The sequence below is a fragment of the Polypterus senegalus genome, chromosome 1 (genome assembly GCF_016835505.1).
Source record: "Polypterus senegalus isolate Bchr_013 chromosome 1, ASM1683550v1, whole genome shotgun sequence".
In the NCBI taxonomy this organism is placed as follows: Eukaryota; Metazoa; Chordata; class Cladistia; order Polypteriformes; family Polypteridae; genus Polypterus; species Polypterus senegalus.
Genome location: NC_053154.1, coordinates 138,450,175 through 138,467,497, shown reverse-complemented (window position 1 = coordinate 138,467,497; position 17,323 = coordinate 138,450,175). Strand labels below are relative to the sequence as shown.

The following is a 17,323-nucleotide window of genomic DNA, read 5'->3' as shown; positions in this document are numbered from 1 at the left end:
GTGTAGGTAGAAGGCTGAAATTTGGTACTTATTTCGGTGGTATGATACCACTGTCGGCCACCATATTGAACTTTTCAACAGTCTTTGTTACTTATGGTCCCATCTTCAAGAAATTTGGTACGCGGGTTCCCAACGCTAACTGAATCCTTCTTACGTACATATATACGTCCATAGCCTGCAGCTCAGTCACCGTGTGAGGCGGCATTGGGTCCCCCATCCCAACGCCTCCCACGTTGTTGGCTGCCTGCCTATATAAGGCCGTCCGTCGCTCCAGTCTCTACATTCCCTTCCTTGCTTCGCCACGGGATTCATGTCTCCCTGCTGATAACTACAGCCTTTTTATTTAATCCACGGCTTCTCCGCTGTTTTATTGTTCATTCATTACGATTATAGTTATTGTGTAGGTATTTTAGACTTACTTTACATTGTTCAGGTTCCCATTTCCTTTAGCATTCCAACTGTACCCGCATTAACATGTCTATCGCGGTGATCACCATCGATCAAACAACTGTCACTTACTGAGTGGTTTCCATGCCCGGAGATGGCACCTATTTTTTCCATTCTCTTTGTTACATATTGCACGGCCGTATCAGGCTCACTCTTGATATCTGGAGAAACATTGTGTCTTATGTATTGAATGACTGGGACAGGTTCAAGGTGTGGACTGATGACGGTACAGGAGATAATTATACTACACAGGAGCACTATAAGCGTGAAATGCTTAAGCCCTTCACCTATGCATCTGCATGTGAGTTGATGACTGCCGCTGAATTGTTCGGTTGTCGCTTTCAAGTGTACCGAAATGGCCAAATATTTTACACCTTTGGACAACCGCCAATGCCTCTTAAACATCTTAGATTCATAGGTGACGATTTCAGTAGTGGACACTTTGAAGTTTATGAATGTTTAAACTCTCAAAAGCTGGATGTGAAGTTATCGATGAAACTGGTTGTATACTTACAACGCTTGACAGATGCCGAATGTCACTTCAACACAAGTCCTACAAATACTGTCTTAATTGAAACAAACCATGACACTCAAACCGATTATGACAGCAGCAATCCAAGCTGTGAGAATTGAAACAAGATTACTGTTCACATGGCCAACTGTATGTTGCATGCTTAAGAGTAAGCTCAGCGCACAGCTTGGTCATATTACAACTGGAGGGCCGAACTCACAATGTGGTATACAAAGAGATCCTTAACAAATAATTATTGGTATATTTTCCCTCAGTTTAAAAAGGTTTAATTTTCTTCTTAATAAAACTTTTAAGGCAGTACTTCGCGCTGTGAAGCGCGGGTATTTTGCTCTATATATATATATATATATAGATATAGATATAATGTGTATGTGTATGTGTATATATATACCTGTATAGATATATATATATATATATATAATGTGTGTGTGTGTATGTGTGTGTGTATATATAGAGATATAGATATATATAGATATTAGATATATATATATATAGTTATAGATATATATACTGTATATATAATGTGTGTGTATGTATGTATGTGTGTATATATATATGACAACAACACTCATAACAGTGACAAAACAATTACATTGACGATCATGTTACGTTATTTTTAAGATGTTTCCTTTTCTTTTTCATTATTTCTTTAACACACTACTTCTCCGCTGCGAAGCGTGGGTATTTTGCTAGTCTAATATAAACTGCTGAAAAATATTTCTTTTAGAGGAATCATGAACTCAGCTCAAAGATTAATAGCCTAGACAGAAAACAAACCAAAAAAAAAAAAAAGTGAAAAAGGAATTCATAGTAATATTAACATGGGTTATGCTGGTTGTATGTGTTAATAGTTCTCATGAAATATGCTGTTAAAGCTTGTACTGTATTGTTTTATTCAGACCGCAAAAACTAAGTAATTCTGATAACACAAACAGCTGTGTAGTTACTGGACCCTGTAATGCCAAACAGGAAAGTGTATGGCACAGAATAGGATGCACTTCCCTAATAGCTTTGGGGAGAGCACTGTAACAAATGAAGTCACATTTTTTGATTGAAAAGTGAGTGAATTCAGAAATGAGATGGTGCAAGAGAAGAATGTGTGTGTTGTTTCACTTCATGCCCATTGCTGCTCATTACTCAGTGTAATGATGGCTTGCATTCCCCCACTTGAATTTCTGTATGACATGCCATTTTTCCGAGTCCTTGGTGTTCTTTCATTCAGTGTTGCAGCTGAGTGGAAGCAATAATGACACTGTGTGTAGGCTACAGGAATGAAATGTGTTTCGTAAAAGCCACAATTCACAGCTATAGTAGCCATGGTGTGCTATGCTGACCAGTCAGGTCTAATTTTTGCACGGTGTGCAGTAACATATACTAGCACTAAAGCTGGAAAGACACAAAAAGGATGCCAATTCACATACAGACCTTTAGCGTAAATCAAACCAGACCTGTTCAGTGACTGCAATCCTCCTGACACCATTGGTTTGCATAGTAATAGGAAATTGTATTCCCTGAAGAAAGCATGTGCAAATATGGGAGAACAGCCAAACTTCATAAAGAAAGATTCTACGATGGAACTCAAGTTAGGGTTCAAGCACCATGAGCGGCAATTGTGAGTTTCTGTGCCATCCATTGCCATTATAACCTTATACAATATTCATTTGTAATGTTTTCAAATATTCTTTATAATTTAGCTTTTTAATCAGCGCTTCCTTCTATAATCACTGACACTAACTTTATTTGGCAACACAGGTGCAAGTAAAGGCCTCCATACATTTTACTATTGGACAACAGCTGGTACATATTTAGCTGTCACATCAGTGACAAAAAGTGCAGAAAATTCTGCCACAGAATAAAACACTATCAGAGTAATGTTAATGTTACTATGGAAAGAAGACAGGAAAACCTCATGAAAACCAATACAAAAAAACAGACAAAAGTCATTTTGATGTGAATAAAGGTCAACCACGGATGTGGTAGTTTCATGGTTAAGAGATGCTTTGTTGCATCAGAACCTGGATGGCTTGCTATCATTGACAAAAGCATGAATCAAGCTTTCGCTATCAAAGGATTCTTTGTAAGTATGGAAGGCCATTTGTCTTTTAGCTGAAGAGGAAGTATGGCTAGTTCAGGAGGCAAGACCATGATATAAAATGCATAAACAAATCTACATCAGAATGGCTCAGGAAAATAAATGTACAATTTTGGAATAGTCCAGTCAAAGTACAGACATACACCCCACTCGCATGTTACAGCAAGAGACAAACAGAACTGCATGTACAACAAGTAGTGGGGGAAACTGAGGGCCTTATCAATAAATAAACGATATATTTAGCTGTGGTTATTGCTGCTAAAGGTCATGTAAAAAGGCAAATAGCTTTTATATGGGACAGTGTAATATTCTTTAATAATTAAAATAAATAGCAATATTTTCTGTTACTTGATCACTTACGGTCCAATTTCCTGTAATATTAAGATTGAATTTACATTTAAGAACATTGACCATAAAAATACAGTAATGGAGGGGGAAACAGACAGAGGTGCCTACTTTGCCACAGCACACTCGGCCAATTAATTTAACTATGGAAAGTTTTCCGTGTAACAGTATATATAAAATAAACATTTACAGTGGATTCAGAAAGTATTTTTATGTTTGAGATTTAGTTTAAAATGGATCAAATAGCCATTTTTGCCTTTTAGTCTATACTCAATAATCCATAATTACAATGTGAAATGATGCTTTTAGAAAGGTTTGCAAATGTATTAAAATGCACAAACTGAAGTATCTCATTCATAGAAGTATTCAGACCAATAATTCAGTACTTTGTAGGAGCCCCTTTGGCAGCATCTACAGCTTTGAGTCTTTTTCAGTTAGTCTATATAAACTTTGTACACCTAGATTTTGGCATTTAATCCCATTTCTTCCAGGTTGATTCACTCAAACATTATTAGATTGATTTGAAGTGTCCAATTTCCTTGCCCCTGCTGCTGAGAAGCACCCCCATAATACGATGGTACCACCACCATGCCTCACCATAAGGATGGTATTTGGTAGGTAAGTGAGTAGTTCCTGGAGTCTTTTAAATGCCATTTGGTAAACTTCAAGCAGAAGTTAAACACCAAAAATGCTTGATTGATACAGTGCTACTGAGATGGTTCTCCTAATTTAGCAGACTTCTGAAGCTCTGTTAAAATTACTATGAGATTCTATGTCACCTCCCTGTCCATGGCTCTTCTTGCCCGGTTACTCAGTTTGGCCAGACAGCCAACTCTATGAAGAGTCCTGGGGGTTCCAAATATCTTCCTTTTCACCATTATTAAGGCTACTATGCTTCTGAAACACATAAAGTTTTAAAAATGAAGTTATTCCCTTACAATAACCTATTCTGCATCCAGAAAATAAATAAACAAATAAAAAAATCACACAGCTCTACAGAGAGCTCCTAGACCTTAGTTTCTGTCCAGATTTGCATTGGGAATTGTTGGAACTTATACAGGCCTACACATTGTGAGTACAATCAATTCACTTTGCCACAGGTGGACTCTAATTAATTCCCATTTAAAATTATACCTAAAACACAATAAAGTGTGCAGAAAGTGAAATGGTCTCAATTCTTTCTGAATCTGCTGTATCTATGTGTTGTTTGACCACACGCCATTGAAGAATTTCTTACTTTGACCAAAATTGTGTGCGACAGAAAGCAGGGCTTTGCCGTTTCAGGAATCAGGTTGAAGTTCCTCATCAACTGTTTTGTTTATTCATGCCAGCCTTTGAATGCACAACATTTACATTGTTTATCAGGATATGATGGCAATGCGAGATTGGGAGTTACATCCCTCCACTAACATAACAAAATATTTTCAGGCCCACCAAATCCAATTTAGATTCACTCTTTTGTGTATATGTGCAGGGTGCAATGCAGGAAAACAGTCCTGCATAAAACTCCACTCAGTTACAGCTTTCTCTCAATTCATATACTCGGGATCATGTGGATGGAAAACTAAATTCACACTGGTGGAACTTGCATACATTATACTGACAAAGAACGTTAGCGGGCCTCAAAAATCACTCATTTACCTTTTATTTGTGACACTTTTTTTATCAGTTCGACTGGTGCTGGAGCTTAACGGAGTAATTACTTAAAGTATGCAACCATGCAATGGACGTAACGCAAAGACAAAAGAAAAAGAAAAAATAGTATGCCGTAATTATGAGAAAGTGCCAACTTATTTAACTATTATATACTGTACCTTTGAAAACCATCAACCTTGAACTTGAATATTTTGTACAGCGCTCTTACAAAGAATGGGCCCGATCGGGGAAGCAGCGCTGAAGTGTCGCTCTAAGAGCAGAAGAAAAAGTGAACCATGTGGGGCTGAGCAGTAAGGATTAGCGGGGTGTGTCAATTTGAACTCGGGCGAATTCAGGAAGAAATGTGAGCACTTGGAATGGAGGGAGTCCGGCAGCTCGAAACGGTAAGGATTCTTTTCACGGTGGCTTTTTGCTAAGATGTGTTTTGACAACGTACTGTTCTAGTGTGGTAAAAAAAATAAAATTCTGTGGTCGTTGGCAGTTTGTCCGACTGTTCGCTCAGTTAACTTCAGCTAACTTAAAACTTTCGCTTTTTGCGATTTTGGGAAACTATATGCCTTAAGAAATCTTGTAATGCGATCCGTTAAAGTCGCATGTCGCTTTTCTGTCAATGTTTTCGTCGTGCACCTCCGTAACGAAGCTGTTAGGCTGCCCCGAAGTTAAGCTTGTGACCTTACAGCCCCGGCGGCGGCTCCGCTTCAACTACGGTGACTGGAATCGCTTTCTTTCATATTGCAAACAGAAAGTTTGTAGTACAGTGTGTGAGCGTGTTAACAAGTTGGCAAGGAACTGCGCGAGTCGATTATCGAAATGACGTTAACACCAGAGGGACGATTGCTTTGGCTGGTTAACAACCGAAATGATGTCACGAATGCGTGGGTAATCGCATTTTGTTTTCTCTTAATATGAGTAGTTACAATTTGAGCTCTCGAAATATTTCCTGCGATGCTGGTTCCCCCTTGCTGCCGGGATGGGCTCCGGTTCCACGACCTTTCACGTGGATAAACGGACTCAGGAGATTGATGGAGTTCTGACAAAACTGGTTTAAATTTTGATTGCGTGGTCGACGTACGAGTTTTGCGTGTGACCACATTGGTCATATATCAAACCATAATAGTTCACAGTCGAATGTAGTATTATTGAGAAATGCAATGTTTACACTGTATGCTAACTTTCCCATTAGCATGTTATGAAAGTATTTACAATTGAACAATACGTTCATTTATACAGTGTGTTTAATGGCGATCTCAGCTCTTCAGAAAGCAAGAGACGATAGTATGACTGTCATAGAATTTGGGAAATAATAGCAATAATAATAGAAACTTAATATCAAATATTATCGTTCATTGTTTGATAACTTGTGTTGGTTGATTTGCTTTAAGTTGCAGTATTGTGCAGTTAAAACGAAGGAACAACATCCATCTAAATGAAATTACGATCCAGTTTGTTTTGTCAGAGATTTACTACTTCTACTTCTGTATATGCTCTTTAACACGCACTATCTTATGTATAGCTTAGAAAGATGTAATAGCTTGAACGTCATGGTTTATAGTAACAGTGGCAGTTTAGTCTTTTTTTATTGCACATGTTGTCTTTTGCTTTGAAGAGTTTAACTATACCCGAATATTGCTCCAGGGGCTCTGAACCGAGGCTGACATTCCGCTCCTACCTTTAAAAGTGTACCAAACATCGAAAATATAATTCCCTTTGTAGGAGCATATTGGGTCATTGGACTTTAAAGCACAAGGATATTAATTAGCTCCAAAATAAATAGACCAAGTCACTTAACATGCAATAACTGTAATTGTATTGCTGAGTGCAGGAACAATTATCTAAAATATTTCTTAATTTATTAGACACATGAAGAAGAAATAAAAGCTGTTTTGTTGTCTGTTTAGTATATTTTTGCTGGCTTGTTTATTGAATTGGGTGTTTTAATATGACATGCTATTCTGAAACTTGTTTAATCCAGTTCAGGGTAATGGGGTCCAGAGCCTTTTCCAGAGTCACTGGGTGCAAGTCAAGAAACATCCCTAGGGAACGTGCCAGTCCATTGCAGGACCGACTCACACACAACCCTAACTCCTGTTCATGCAGGGTCAGTGTGAGATTGCCAATTAACCTGCCCTGCACTTCTTTGGGATTTAATATATGTAGCTGATATAGCATTTACCGACCCTGCTGCTTCTGGCAGGCAAAATATTAAATAGTAACTTAAAACCAACTTTTTTGGAGCTAGTCTAATGTCTATTGCTTTATTTGTGAAAATCATAACTTATTTACCAAATGTTTATACATGAGACTAGGATGTTTATTGTGTGCACATAGACTTTTAGTTTTACATTGAAGTTACCCCACACCCAGTGTTTAAATTCTTTGTTGATTTATATGAACATTCATTGTTTCGTGTTGATAGGTCCAGTGCTGTGCAAGTGGTGCATGCATCACATTTTGTCCTTAGAATTTCCCTAAATTTTCAATGCCTGAGGGCTGAATTTTTGTAATGTATTGCAAAAGTGAATATGATTTGAACACATCATTTTAATTGCGATTGACTGTTCATTTGGAATTGAGTACACTGTTTTGCAAAAAGTAATTAATCTGAAAGCTTACCAAACTAACTGAATATTTCAATGTAGCAACATAATGACATTTAGTAGGATCAGGATGAGTAACAGGAACATAGTGTCATTATGGATTCATTATGGAATTTTTTTTTAATGATGGATGGATAAAAAGACATGTTATATTTAACATGGCGAGATTTGATTTGTGTGTCTATGTTGTAGGTAGCTCTTTTTCATAACATTTGTAGCTTGTGTTGTCATCAGCCCGGTTTCAGGTTGCCATCTTGGCAATGATTACATGACTTTTTTTCTTGTTTTCTCTTGGACTTCCATAGCCTTATTAAATAGAACATATAGTGTATTAGGATTCTGTTGAAATTATTTACTTTAACTTAATATGTATAGCACTTATATATTAATTTTCTATATGCTATACACTCCAAATAGATGATATATACATTCATTGTAAGGTTACTGTGCCTTAGTATAATTGGAGTTCTAAAGCTGCAATGTGGCTTGCACCACATGCTGTGTGAAGCATGGAGATCCTATGCAAACACAAGCCATGTTAATGCAGTAGTAGAAATAATGACTTGGTGTGTTGATGTTGTATGTTTTCCATCTACCCATCCATTATCCAACCTGCTATATCCTAATACAGGGTCATGGGGGTTCTATGTTTTCTTACCCTACAAAATAATTTTTTATTGCTTAATATTATTCTGTGACATATAATGCTAAACATACTTCTAAACTTCACAAAGACTGACAGCCAAGCACAATAAAAATATTTTAAGCTGAAGTCTACAGTGTTCTTCTTCCTAATCAGTTATATGAACATATGTGATTATGCAGTTTAGAAAAGTTTAGGCACTGTCTTTGATTTTATAAGTTACACAGAAATGGTACTGAAATTGTTCAGGTCTCATTGAGGTAAGCGTTCGAGGTGGGGAAGTAACTTGAATCAAGTGTCAGGCAATACACAGTCTGTGACATGTCCCTGACATTGATCCTTGACATTGAAAAGAAATAACATAGACTCAAATGACAGAATCTCTGATAACAAAATTGGGAAATTTAAAGTCACTAAATAGTAGTAGGAAATAATGCAACAGTTCAAAATAGGGTGCTACTACAGTTTAAATTTGGAGTATTTACAGACTTGGTACCAACTGCAATAAAATATTTCAAATATTTAAAGATCACTAATAATAGCATTGCCTTTACCTCTCAAAAGAGGCTGGCTGACTTGTCAAACATACAGACCTAGAAAGAAGAGAGCATTTTCTCACTATAACCTTGCATCGGCAAAGAATGAAGAGCTGTCCCAAATAACAAGGGATGGTCCTAGAGCTCCAGATACTGGCCAGTAACAGCAATTTATTGGGTTCAAGTTAAAGAATGAAATGGCTGCATCACCCGCGTGGTCATGCTTTCAAGCAGAGTGACAGTACTTCCTTGCTTAAAGAAAAGTGTTTAGCTCATTATTATAGCCCCAAAGTATGGCCTGTCTTTGCAAAGTCACAAGCTCTAGTATGGATTTTACACTATATTTATAAAATAACTATACATCCATTTATATTTGTCCAGTATACTTTATCTAAAGATTTGTAGTATAGGGTGTATGTGTGCATACTGTGCAATATATATGCAGTGTATTACAGTATTCATTCAGTTTCAAACCAGAGAGCATACACACTTGTCCTGGATGAATTTAATGTCACCGGTTGACCTCTCATTCAAGTCTTTGTGAGTTGTTAAGAAAACTGGAGCACTGAGGGGAATAGTCCCAAGAAATCATGGTGAGAACATAAAAATGCCCCTCAGTTATTGCTCAGGCCCATTATACAAGCACAGTAATGTAGACCTATGAAAAGGCTGCATTAAATGTTTAATATATAATTTTATGTATTCAATATAATTATAGTAATATGATTTAAAAGAAAATAGTTAGATTTAATTATATAAAATAAATAATTTATTTTATGTTTTTATTTTATGTTTAATAATATTTCATAATTGTAATATTCTTAAAACCCTGAATTGGGTTAAGCTAGTTTCAGAATTGTATGTCATGTATATTATAGTTGTTCTGTGATATGTGTAATATGTGTATATCTATTGTGCGACTATATTTGAATACATTGTATTTATTTATTTTGTGGAAAACACTGTTTTATTTACTTTTGGTAATATACATCATTTGATTCAATAGACTTCTAGAAAAGCAGAATGTGCTCTGTAACTGCTTGACAAAAGACTTCACTAATGGAATGAAGCTGTGAATGTGGCTTCAGGTTGGTTCATGTCATGCAGAGAAACACTGTTCTTTATCCTGGCACAGGTGGTGAAAGCGTGCTAAATTAAATGGCTCTTCAGAGAATCCTACTGGTGCCGATAAATTAGTACATGATAATAAATTTGATGCATACACCACAAAGCAAAATTTCAAAGGGTTATTATTGACCTACGGTACAATTTAAAGCAGATTTCAGATAGTAAAATATAGACTAATTTATACAAAGACATTTTTATTTTAATGTCTGGTAAAAATACTTAAATACTGGGACAGTTTCTGAAGACATTTTAGGCTCTTTGTTTTTTGTGTAAATCACCAAATATTGTTATTGAGATCGTATGTACAGCCCTTTTTTTTGTAGTCAGTGCAGTTGTAGGTTGTAGGGTGTCAAGGGCTTTCCTGACAGCAGTGAATACAAGACATATTCTTGTCCTGTCTGAAACAAACATCAACACATGCACATACAGCTTTCAATTAAGAAACCTTAATTAGCTTGACCTGCATGAATCTGGACTATGTTTTTTCCAAAGGAAAAAAGGAATACATTGTGCAGACATATTGTTTTTGGTATAAAGAACCGCCAGTAGTGTTTCTTGACACACTTCTGCTGAATAAACTATTTGCTGAAAGTACTCAGTATTAGTGTGTCAGAGAGAGGAAGTGCAGCATTATTCATAATGGCACTCAGTTTAGTTTAAATTCTCTCCTTTGGTATTACCTTCAGCGGGTCCAGAGTGAGTACTATAACTGAGCTTGTCCTTTTAATTAGCTTCTTGATTCAGTGGGCCTCTCCTGAAGTATTGTAATCAGCCCAGCACACCACAGCATTGAAAAGTGCACTGGCCATCATAGAGGTATAGAAGATGTGAAGGTTGTTTCTTTTCACATTAAAAAATGCAGACTCCTAAGGAAAAATAGCCTGCTCTGCCCTTTCTTACATAGTTCCACTATGTTCCAATACCTGTCCAACTTATCATTAATGTGGACCCCTAAGTACTTGTAGGAATGGACCACCTCTACATCCACTCCTTATAGTGTGAATAGTGACCAGACATAGAGGCTGTTTGGTATGGCAAAAATCAATTTGTAGTCAGAAGTGTACAGAGTGAAGAGTAAAGGATACAGGACTGTAAAGTTGTTAATAAAGTTATTACCATGCTTTTATCTCTTTTACCAAGGTATGCATTTTACCTAGTTCAGATTAGGTATAGTATATAAGCATTTCATGTAAAGGTTATTGTGTGTTTAGGGTCTCGTGATGGCAAATTTGATATCTCTGGACAATCATGAACCCAGTCTCCTGAGTTTTAATCTTATGACTGGTTGTTTTTTGTGTCAGGTTTTCATATTTTTTTTTCTTGGGTCTGTGTGGGGTATACTCCAGGTACTCTGGTTTTCCTCTCACATTTCCAAAGATGTTCTGGTTAGGTTGACTGGTGATTCCAAATTGACCCTGTGCGAGTGGGCATTGTTTGGGGCTGGCACCTTATCTATAAGTTTCATGTGCCAAACTCATAGTGACACTGGCTCTCCATAGCAGAGTAGAGTAGTATGGAAAAATAGTTTTCCCTTTTTATTTAGGACAGAATTACTACTGGTTATTACAAATTTCTCAAAATATAATGCTGTATAATCCATACATGTTCATATATCTCTCTGTTATAAAAAAAAATCCTGGAGAGAAACAGTAGGGCGACAATACATGATCTTCACGTTAAGATCATGGAAGGCACTTAAAAGACTCGCGAAACTAGAGAGATTGGCCATGGAGTATCTCGCGGGTACCTTAAACATGAGATTTTGTGCCAAGAGATTGACCCAGGGCTGTCTTGCGATGACGTAGAACATGAGATTTTTGCAAGACACGCCCTACTTACCATTAAATAAGAGCAAGGGCAGCCAGCAACACACTCAGTCGTGTTTTGGCGTTGAGTACACACAGATCCAGGTCTCTCAGCGCATATAAAGCGTATAAGGACAATACGTTATAAATGAAACGTAGACTAAGCGAAGAAGAAAGCAGCATGGAGAAAAGAGACGCAAAAGCATTGAAGAGACAAAAAAGAAAAAGAATAATCTAGGTGCAAATTCAGAAAATAAGGAAAGTAATTATAAGCCCGGAACAAGTGGAATTGAAAAAAAAGCACGTCCAATCTGGACGTTGGCGCTATACACATGCAGAGCAGGTTAGAGATTATGAAAACAGTGAAATTTGAAAGGCTCAAAAAAAAAAATTGGCGTGATACACATGTGGAGAAAGTTAAAGAATATGAAAGTAGGAAAACTAGAAAGTATAAAAAAAGAAAGTAAAGATCTCAAGAGCGTAAACAAATGGAAATTATTACTCGAAAAAGGGAAAATAATCACCACAGACCAGGGGCCTCATGCATAACGCTGTGCGTAGAATTCACACTATAACATGACGTAAGCACAAAAGCCTGAAATGTGCTTACGCACAGAAAATTCCAATGCAGGAATCTGTGCGTACTCCAACTTCCACGTTCTTCCGTTACATAAATCCCGGTCAGTGTGAAAAGTAACACACGTGCAAGCGCCTGTTGTCCCGCCCCAATTCCTCCCACAATTACACCTCTTTGAATATGCAATTCAATATAAATCGCCCTTAAGTTCAGCGTTCTGTGAAAAGACAATGGGAAAAACATGGGGGAAAAATATAAGAATTTCAGCGAATACCAAGTGGAGGCAAAGGAAAAACATACTATTTGTTGATTTAAACAGTGGTATAATCAACAGAAGGAAGTTGATCGAGTGACATAGTGTGTTGGAGAAACTTGAAAGCTCAAGTTCACAAAGTCGCACAGTGCCCTAAATAAAAAAAGAAGTCACATATCAAAGTCGCCGTGAAAAGGCAAGTTGTAGCCCACCGTCTGAGTGTCATATGAAAGCTTATTAGGGTACAGAAAAAAAAAAAAAATAGGCACACAATGGGAAAAAAGCATGAAATGTTTAAACTTTAATCTCGAAATTTCCACTTTAATCACATAGTTTATTTTGTCATTAAAGTAGAACATCATAAACTTCATCCTAAAATCATTTAATTTACTAGTTTCTCAAATCCCATCGTAACTAAAGTAGCATATTAAATGCTTTGTTTTGTATGTGCTCTATGTGTGTGAATCACTATGTGCTTCCGTTCTTTCTCTTACTCCGACAGGACACAGAATCCATTACATTTGTGATATTACAGCTCTCTGAATAATTAAAATACTGAGATGTATAAGTGATATCATTTTCATGATGATTGGAATGAAAGCATGTAATTAAACATGGGAACACGGTGGCGCAGTGATTGTTCATGTCTCACACAAGATGCTGCTGCGCCATGCGCGACCTTTGGTGAAATAATTTATTGTAGCAGTACTGTCTCTTTCAAACGTACTAACCTCCAATTCCTGTCCTTACTTTTCTTTCCCCAAATACCCAATTGCCACACAATCAGCTCTGTAATAGACGTTAAGCCATCTGTAAGCTTACAACGACGATTCTTAAAAACTTTTAAAGAACATTGAAATATCTTCATTGTACGTGTTTAATTATTCTATCTGTCTATCCTTCCAGTGTCGCGCCAGCCTCAGCAAATATACAGCGTGAGGCAGGAATAATATGTGAACTTGCTAGCGCTGCGCCACTGTGTCCTCACTTTTAATTATTAACAATAGAGATTATTTAAATGAAGTTAAAGTTTTATCTGTATAATATAATCAACATATTTTGCTGCATTTCATCTTAAAAATTATATCGTCATCATATGTAAAAATACGCTTTATAAAGTTGCGCAGGTTGTGCAATATTATAACTGCAGTGCAAGTTTACAGTGGGGTAATTGTACTTATATGTACAAACAGTTCTACAAGGAGCACTTGATTGAGTGTGTTTATAGTTCTTGGGATGAAACTGTTTCTGAACCGCGAGGTCCATACAGGAAGGGCTTTGAAACGTTTTGCCGTGGATGAGGCAGCATGTGCTTGATGCTGTATACCGATAATTCTCTTTCCGATCAGCTGCTGCTGTGATTCCCCACTCAGATACAGTGATATAAATACTCCGAATGGTGCAGTGAGAGTAATATGGAAAAAGATGATCTGGTGTGGCAACCCTTAACGGGAGCAGCTAAAAGAAGAAGAAGGTGCAGTGAGAGTAACAACGCTAAAGCAGTTATGGTATTTGGAATACTATGGCTATTCCCTGGACCATTATATTATTACAGATTAATTACAATCAGATGCATTACACTAATAAACAATATGCAGTTAGTTTCAGTGTATTTATAAAGCTGCATCAGGAATGTGGATCTAAGAAAGAAAGGGTAACTACACAGGATCGGCTTTGATGCTGGGTGCCGGCAGTCTGCAAAACCGTGTGGAGAACTTGCATATGACAGGGTATGAGGTACCGTGGAAATGTGCGTGGCTTTAATCCAAGTTTAGGTTTTATACATTGTGATTTGAACGTGGAAACGTTCTTACGCAACATTTCTGTGAGTACGCACTGTTTATACATGAGGCCCCAGGTGTCATTAAAAAAAAGCAGGATAAAGCGAGGTCAGAAATAAAAATGTATAAAACAAAGTAAAACGTCATAAAAAGGTTCAAAAATAAGGGGGCCAAACGCATGCAGAGCAGGTTAGAGATAATGAAAATTGGAAATCACAAGACTCAAAAAAAAAGTAGGCGTGAAACACATGCAGAGCAAGATACAGAATATGAAAACAGAACAAAATGACAGTGTCAAAAAAAAGAAAGAAAACATTGCATTAGCGCAAAGAAACAGAAATTATTACTCGGAGAAATAACGAAAAGGCGAATAGAGATCGAAGGCTTTGAAGACTAAGTCAAGACAATTTCAAAAAACGGAGTTTACCTCACATGCATTTATTGGTTACTTCATTTTTATTGTAATAAAAAAAATATTGTAAAAAAAAAAACAATTATTAACTGCTGATGATGCAGATTGTTTTGTTTGTGCAGAAATTCCAAACAGAAAGCTATCCTGAATTATGGTACAAAGTCATTAAACACGTGTCTTACTGACCTCATTACAAAGATTCAGCACGTTGGAACTCGAAAGATTCTAAATATTGTTTTTACAGAAGTTCTAAAATAAAAATGAAATTAATGAAATAGCTTCAAAGAAAAAAAATCTTAAAAGTGTGTATCCGGAAAAACAAAAACGGGGGTTGGTGAGCGAAGCGAGCAGGGGGCAACGCCCCCTAGTTTATATAATATATTAAACAGTGGGTGATTCTTTTTAGCTGTTGACATTCAAAAGCATTTCAATACCATCTTGTAGCAAAAAAAATCAATTTTGTTACACTTTAATTGGATTTTTAAGCCACTCCATCCACAGTGAAAGCAAATCAAGGACACATCCTCATTGCTCCATGGTGATTCAACTGAGATAAAAAGACTGCAGTCATCTGGTAAATGTAGATTTTTTTTGTTTTGTTTTATTACAGTCACTAGTAGCAAATGGAAAAAGAGTGGTTCTAGAGCTCTACATTTAGAACAACGTAGGCTATTATACACATTGGATGAAATCTTTATCTAAACAAATTCATGTGAATTTACACATGAAATAAATTGACGATGAAAACTGATGTGTAATTCAGGTGCTTATTCTTAAAATACATCAGATTGAAGGTATTATTATTGTATCATGATCCTAAATGAAAGAGTTGCTTTAAAATATCAAAATTGTCCTTAAAGGGAAATGAGTTGCTATAAAAGGTGTGTGGGGAGGGTTATATTTTTAAAGCAATGTAATGAAAATGATCACAAGACTGAAATTAAGTTGCTGGAGACAGTCCTGCAAAAAATGGAAATAGGGGTCTTTTCATTGGGCATTTTTTTAAAAAAAATTTATTAATTTTATTGCAATCATTCCATAGAAATCAATCAATTTTTACAAAAAGTAGTATTGGGAACAAGTCGACCGCCACCCCTGAGAGAGAGAACAAGGCAAACGGAGTAAAATTTAAGGCTTGTAAACATGCCTAAATTAATAAGTTTGATAAGCCAATAGAGATGAATGGAGAAGAAAAAGAAATACAGAAATAATTGCTTCCTCTGTGCTTTAAGAACTTATTTTAAAATATTACTGATTAGATCCTGCCATGTTTTGAAAAAAATCTGTACAGATCCTCTAACTGAGTATTTGATTTTTTCCAATTTCAAATAGTATATAACATCGGTTTCCCACTGACTTAAAAGAGGAGAGTTTGGATTCTTCCAGGTTAGCAGAATAAGTCTGCGTGCCAAAAGTGTAGTGAATGCAATCACAGTTTGTTTGTCCTTTTCCGCTTTAAACCAATCTGGGAGAACCCCAAACACAGCTGTTAATGGGTTAGGAGGGATTGCGAGACCCAGGCTGTCTGAAAGGTAATTAAAAATTTTGGTCCAGAATGATGTTAATTTAGTACAGGCCCAGAACATGTGACCCAGTAAGGCTGGGACTTGATTGCATCGTTCGCAGGTTGGATCTTGCCCTGGAAACATTTTGGAGAGTTTTAGACGAGACAGATGTGCTCGATATATAATTTTGAGTTGAATAATTGTATGCTTTGCGCATATGGAGCTCGAGTGAATTCTCTGCATTGCTACTTTCCACTCCTTTTCTGATAAATTAATTGAGAGATCTTTTTCCCAGTGTCCTCTTGGATCTTTAAAAGGGAGGGACTGTAAAATGATTTTATATATTGCAGAGATGGTGTCTGAGTCCTTGAAATTAAGCAATATTTTTTCCAGCATGTATGAGGGTGCAAGATGAGGAAAATCAGGAAGGTTCTGTTTAGCGAAGTTCCTAATAGTGAAAGAAATGTGTAGCTGGAATGTAAAATTTGGAATGTAATTGTTCATAGGATGCAAAGACGTTGTCTATATAAAGATCTCTAAGCAAGTTAATCCCAAATTTTTTCCAGATATTAAAAATGCATATGTTTGCGAAGGTTGAAAGAGGTGGTTCGCTTGCAGAGGTGCCACAGATAAAAGCTTCTCCATCTTAAAATGATAACTTATAACTTGCATTAATTGGGGCACACAGCAGGGAATATAAAGAGGTACTGCAGGATTTTACTTCTATTGCGGACCAAGCCTGTGTATGTTCTTCTATTTGTGTCCAGGTTTTTATAGCTTGTATTTTTGCTGCCCAGTAATAAAACTGGAAGTTATGTAGAACCATGCCACTTTCTGCCTTTTGTCTTTGTAGGGTCGCTTTTTGGATACGTGGATGTTTTGAGTTCCAAATAAATGAGTTTATTGTTGAATCTAATTGCTTAAAAAATAATTTATTGATGTATATTGGGATATTTTGAAATAAAAAAGATCTTAGGAAGAATATTCATCTTAACAGTGTTAATTCTTCCAGCT

At 36.6% G+C, this 17,323-nt stretch overlaps 1 protein-coding gene across 4 annotated transcripts in view; it reads left to right on the top strand.

Moving 5' to 3' along the window:
• The first annotated feature begins 5,392 nt into the window (after positions 1–5,392).
• The window catches only part of LOC120532652 (inactive N-acetylated-alpha-linked acidic dipeptidase-like protein 2), a 2,009,486-nt gene continuing 1,997,555 nt past the window's right edge, over positions 5,393–17,323 (top strand). For 2 of the 4 annotated variants that reach the window (XM_039758865.1, XM_039758875.1), the window contains exon 1: positions 5,393–5,455. The gene's annotated coding sequence lies outside the window, so the exon portion shown is untranslated. Of the gene's footprint in view, positions 5,456–5,931; positions 5,952–17,323 lie in introns of those variants that run through there. The other 2 variants (XM_039758892.1, XM_039758881.1) reach the window with 2 other exon arrangements.